At 36.4% G+C, this 6,000-nt stretch overlaps 1 pseudogene; it reads right to left on the bottom strand.

Annotated features, from left to right (window-relative positions):
• LOC104876281 overlaps positions 1-6,000 on the bottom strand; it is a 33,670-nt pseudogene that overhangs the window by 26,707 nt on the left and 963 nt on the right.

Below are 6,000 nucleotides of genomic sequence, written 5' to 3' on the forward strand. Positions count from 1 at the left end.
ACCCCAGGGAAAGTGAATCTGGGCACTAACTAACACCAGCCCCAGCCCCACTTCCAGATCATCACTCCTCTACCATAGGCTAAGAAGCCTTTCTCATGGGAAGGCAAATGTCATCTGGCTCCACTTTGAACTACACACTTGATTGCTGCACAAATGGTGGAAAGGGCTAATTTTAGCATTTTGGTCATTTAACAAGTAACAAATTTAGCAGCATGAATTAGTTCCACTTAATGTAGGGTGGAATCTTTGCTCTGCCCCTACCTAGCTGTTTGACCTCTAGAAAAATTAACCTTTCTGGGCTTCAATACACTAAAAAATGGGAATAAAAATGACTATGAAGGAGATGACCATGTAAATTAAATGGCCCACTATAGGTGAAATTGTAGCAATAAGCATAAATTACTGAATTGAATTGGGACAGAAGTATATCTAATAATATGATGCTACTTAGAAAAACTATTATGCATAATATTATAATGGGGCATGCATGTCATTATATATTTGTTAAATCCCACACATTTCTACAGTGCAGAGAGTGAACTCTGAAGCAGACTATGGACTTGAGTTAATTACACTGGTTCAGTATTGACTAAATGATATTATAACAAATGTAGCACATTAATATAAGATGCTAATAACGGAAACTGGAAAAGGAAATATCGGGAAACTCTGAACTTTCCATTTAATTTTTCAGCGAACCTAAAACTGCTAAAAAAAAAAACCCCTATGAGTTGAAAAAACTATTTATATGAAGCAAGTTTCTCTGTGAATTGATAACTGTTGAAGCTCGTGATGGGTACATGGAGATTCACTATATTTATTCTCACTAGAGGTCTACAATAATAGAGTTTCAAAAAATGTGTTTGCTTAAACTAAGTCTCTGCATAAATCAGCAGAAGATAGTTCACAACTTCTCCAAATAACAGGGATTCATTTTAATCCATCTAGTATTTATTGATTTTTTAAAATCATCAAACCAGTTCAACATCACTTTTGGACATGATAGAATCCTCCTTCAAAATGCCTAAGGGAGGGCAGGGGAGTGGTGGTGAAAGAATAAGAACCAAGATACATCATGTAAAGGTACTTATTCCCAATGATAAATGTAAATGTATTGTATACCTAAAATGTGCCAAAAAATAATTTAAGGGAAAAAAAAGCTTAATCTTGTTATAGAGGAAAGAGGACTACTTGTGAAATGAACAACCCCAGAAAACTTCATGCTGAAGAACTTATATCCATGGCACAAAATGAAAGTTTTTAGGGTAAATTCTGGAGAAACTAAATAAAATTTCTACCAATAAACCAGAAAGTTCTGAATATCTTAATGTTTTGAATTCTGCCAGTAAGAACATATGGTTTTTGGCCAATATGGAGACATAGGTTGTCACATTCTGCCCATCCCAGATTTCTGTTTTTTAATTTCAAAGTAAAGGACAGATGATGCTAAAACCACACAGTAAGATCTCATTCTTAAAATGAAAAGAAGGATTAAATGGTATAATAGATAATGTGAAATAGGAAGAAAGTGGCAGAGGGAAAGGGAAGTGGGAGGAGTAGGGGAAAGGAAAGAAGGGAAAGGAATTAATATGAGAAAATGAAAAAAGGGAAACAAAATCTTTGTAAATAGGGAGGGGTGCAGGGGTTGAAGGGAGGACAGGGGAATGGGGAAAAATAACAACCAAGACAGATTATGTAAAGGTGTAAATTTCCAATGATGAATGCCATTATATTGTATTCTTAAAATGTACCAATAAACAATTTAAAAAAAAACACGAAAATAGGAAAAGAGGAAGCACTATTACAGTACAACTAAAGGACAGAGCTGGGCCCGAAGTCGGGCTACATGATGTCTTCTGAGCAGAAAACAGTGCCCAGCATCAAGCCATCAACAAATGTTCCTTCCCAGTGTCACCAGCCATAAGAATGTTAGTCTCAACTTTGGAGGAGTTCAGATAAGAAGAGTTGCATTTCAGACCAGTCATGTTTATGTGCATATATATTTTACAGATTTATTTTGGTCTTTATAAAAATGGTTGAGATCTTTGAGTACTTATGATCAATTTTGTTTTCTGAGCAAATTAAATGATAGTTCTACATAAGAGTTTATTGTCACAAAATTTATATATATGTGATTTATCAAAGAAGATTATGCTTTTAGAGTTTCATGGAGAAATGTCGAAATTACAACTCCTTAGAACACAGAGCATTTGGGACTATTTGTTATCCTAAAATTAGGTCTCAAAATCAAATTTCCTGAAACAAACTCAAAGGAATTGTAAATTTCAAATTGTGGCAGCTTTCACAGTGCACAGGTACATTGTGGTAGCTTTTAATTTAGATCTTGAAAAAGAATAGAGAGTTGAATCTAATCTCCTCCTTCCTCTCTTCCCTCCCCTCCCTCCTCTCTTTCTCTGCTGTGAAGTCCTTTGAACAATAAGTGAAATTTTGGGAAGAATAATACAGAAGATATCTACTTGCAATTTCCTTGCCTGACTTCTCAGGGGAGTTTTAAATCATTCTCTATGTTCCTAACTGCTTCCAATTCCTAGAAATTTCTTTGGGTTTAAGAAATAAATCCAGGAAACCGCTGCTTCAGTCTAGAGGGAAGAAAGGAAGGTTTGTGTGCAGAGTAAACTTCAAACGCAGATGCAGCAGTGGTCACTGAGAACACAGGCACTGTGACTGATGCTCACCTGTCCTGATTCCTATGACCGACCGCTCTGCCAAAGAGACACTTCTATTTTCAGGGGTGGTGGTGCGGGAGGCAGGGGCCCACAGCAGCTACAGGAGCTGCTGCTGCTGTTTGGGAGCACCCAATCCGTGAAGTGCCAAGGACACACAGCTAGTGTGTGGCTAAGGGTTTAACTGGTCCCAAATCCCAGCTTCTTGTCACGATGCTTGCATAGTTTTAGTTTGAAATTCACACTTTGGGTCAATAATTTCAACATAGATGAAAAGGTTACATTTTTGTTCTATTTCTTTAAGCCATTATAATTATTACAATGACAGATTGTAAAATGTGCAAATTAAACTCTAGAAGAAATCTTTGACCTATCCCAAAGTTTTGCTCAAGGCCAGCCCTTTTTTAATCTCACCTTACTAAGTACTTATATAATTCTTTATCCAGTTCTATCAGATTTCTGTAAAACTGCCATAAATTACAAGATTATTTTTTAAAAAGTAAAAAGCCTACTTCTTACTGTTAAGATCCCTAAAGTATATACATTATTATGTCAAGAATATGAAAATTGCACTTTCTTGAGATAAGCTGGAGGGAACATCAGGTAAGTAAACAAAAGTCCTGGGAACAGAAATTGAAACCACTGATTTCATAAAGCTAGTTGGATTATGCTGAACTTTGATTCCTCACCAAATAAAAAATGGACAAAATGCAGAGACTTACCCCGAGTCACAGACTGAATGCCTCATGCACATACCAAAAACATGATGACTATGAACTAGAAAAGCAAAGAGAAAGACAAGAGACAATTCTTAGAAGAAAAAACCTGCTCACCTGAGTGCAGTAAGCAATGCTTCTAGGAAATTACCTTCCCGGAGAAGGAAGCACAAGGGCTTATACGGCTCTGATTGAAAGTCTGTTCAGAATTTTCACCATCATTATCTATCCAGTTTGACATACACTGTCTGAATGGTGATTTAAATTCCATAAACTTAGCTTGCCTTTGAGGGAAGAATTGGACAACTTGGCACTGTAATTTTGTACATGGGTTACCTAGGTGTCCTGCAATGGGAACTCCCAGAAGAGAGAAGACACACAGGACACTTTGAAGTCACTGAGCACAGCTGGCTCGTGAAATGGAGCTCTACAAATGCTGACTTTCCAAAGTTTCAGGATCAAAGACTTCATGGGAAAAAGGAAAGCATATGTTTCTAAAATAACCCATATGATTTTTCCTAGTAATAAAATTAAACTACTTGACTTTAAAAGGCTGAAGGGGGGGAGCTATTATTTGTTTGTATTAAACCTGACATTAAGGAAAGATGTCACTGAGCAAAATAACCAGAAGAATGGAAAACCAAATTGGAAAAAGAAAAAGAAACAAAAGATGTCCTACCTATAATGTGTGAGAATTGAGCAAGTCCACCCCGAGCTGCACTTCTCTTCCACATTTCTAATCAGGTCGCTTATAGGTACATAAAATTCAGATTCTTACACATATATTCCTTTTCCTCCTCACTTTACTTGAAGTATTTATGCTGTTCATCTACTACTTAGTGAAATACTTTTTTTCTTGGTACTAGGGATCAAACTCAGGACCTTGCTCTTGCAAGGCAGTTGTGGTGCCACTGAGCTAAGTCCCCAGCCCATGAAAACATTTTTAAGACTTGGCTCATCTTAAAGGTCTCTGTAAAGCCAGTTTCACTAATAATTTGGTAAATATTAAAATGCCTTACAGTTGCACCAGATAGATTACTACTGGTTCATCTTATCTAGGACAATAGTAGACTAACAGCACTGGTTTGGTATCTTGAAAATTGATAATTGTCTTTAATTAAGGTATTTAATATATATATTATATCCCTAGATCCACTTTATATCATTGAATTGATCAAGAGTTCACTTTTTTATTTCTTAGATGCACTATAAATATATTAATTTTATTTGAATTTTGTAAGTTTACATATGAAAATCATAAAAGATTTACATATTAAATTTATATATTTATTTATTTATTACATTTATTTATTTATTTATTTATTTATTACATATAATTTAAGCTAAAATAAAAAATAGAAATAGAATACATGGTTATTTATGGCTATTTGTTATAAGTGTTATGTATAAAAATATAAGAAAATAAAATCTCTCTGTCCTCACCATTCAAAAATAACCAAATTAGTGTATTTTCTTCCACTCAGTTCTTGTTTCTACCCCATATCTATACATGGATAGTATCGTGTGTTTCAAGCTATTTCATTTTACATCAAACATACTATTATTTCATAAATATTTTCCCATATCATTATTTTTGAAGAATTTAGCTTTATATAACTTTTTTATAGGTGTATTCATATTCACCCCAAACTGGAAACAATCCAAATATCCTTTAATGGGTGAATTTTTTTACCCATACAAAATACCATAAACACGACACAGCTGAATCTCAAACACAGTGTGCTGAGTAAAAGAAGGCTTCTCCAGGTTACTTTCCATATGACTCCATTAATGTGATATTCTGGAAAAGGCAAAGCTATAGGAATAGAAAACGGATACGTGTCTATCTGAGGCCGCTGCGGGGCAGCATGCCTGGCTTTTTTAGATGGCAGAACTATTCTGTCCTGAATCTACATAAAGTGTAAAAGTCACAACTCACAGGCTAAAAAAACCCAAAAAACAACAAACAAAAAACAAAAAAACCCCTCACAGAACTGCACAACAAAAACAATTAATTATACAATATGTTAATTTAAAATTTAAAACAGTGAAAAAATATATCCAATAAAGTTGTTTTGAAAAATGCCTTCAAAGAAATTTGCTACCTGGATCTCTACCAGAGTGATTGTATGGTGGCGGCTCTGCCCTAGCAGCCCTAGAACAGCGGTTTTCCTTCCTCTGCCCCGACTCCCCCACCCTGGGCCCCTGGGCACTCCCTTTATGAAAGTGGGGAGTGGTTTGAAGAGAAGGGGCAGTGGGCCTCTAGACACACAGCTCAGTGTCAAATCATCATGTGAAGCTCTTGTGCTTGTCTCGTGTGCCACCTCAAAAGCTCCGGATTGGAACAGCTAGTCCTAGGCCCTGAGGGGTCTGAAGCAACCCTGGGCTCCAGGGCCTTGGGGTGCCACCCACACATTTGTCCCTTTGACACGTGCACCTGTGGACCCTGGGGGTCAGTCAGAGTGGGATACAGGCTCTAAAGGCCAGCAATTCTAAACAAAGGCTTTGGGGAGAGCTGGAATCATGCCCATGCTCTAGAAGCCCTAGGTCACTCTGGATTAGACACAGTGAGAACTTTAAAAAGGCTTAAAAGTTTCTCC

Source organism: Fukomys damarensis, unplaced genomic scaffold (assembly GCF_012274545.1).
Source record: "Fukomys damarensis isolate Sample0158 unplaced genomic scaffold, DMR_v1.0_HiC HiC_scaffold_15, whole genome shotgun sequence".
Classification (NCBI taxonomy): Eukaryota; Metazoa; Chordata; class Mammalia; order Rodentia; family Bathyergidae; genus Fukomys; species Fukomys damarensis.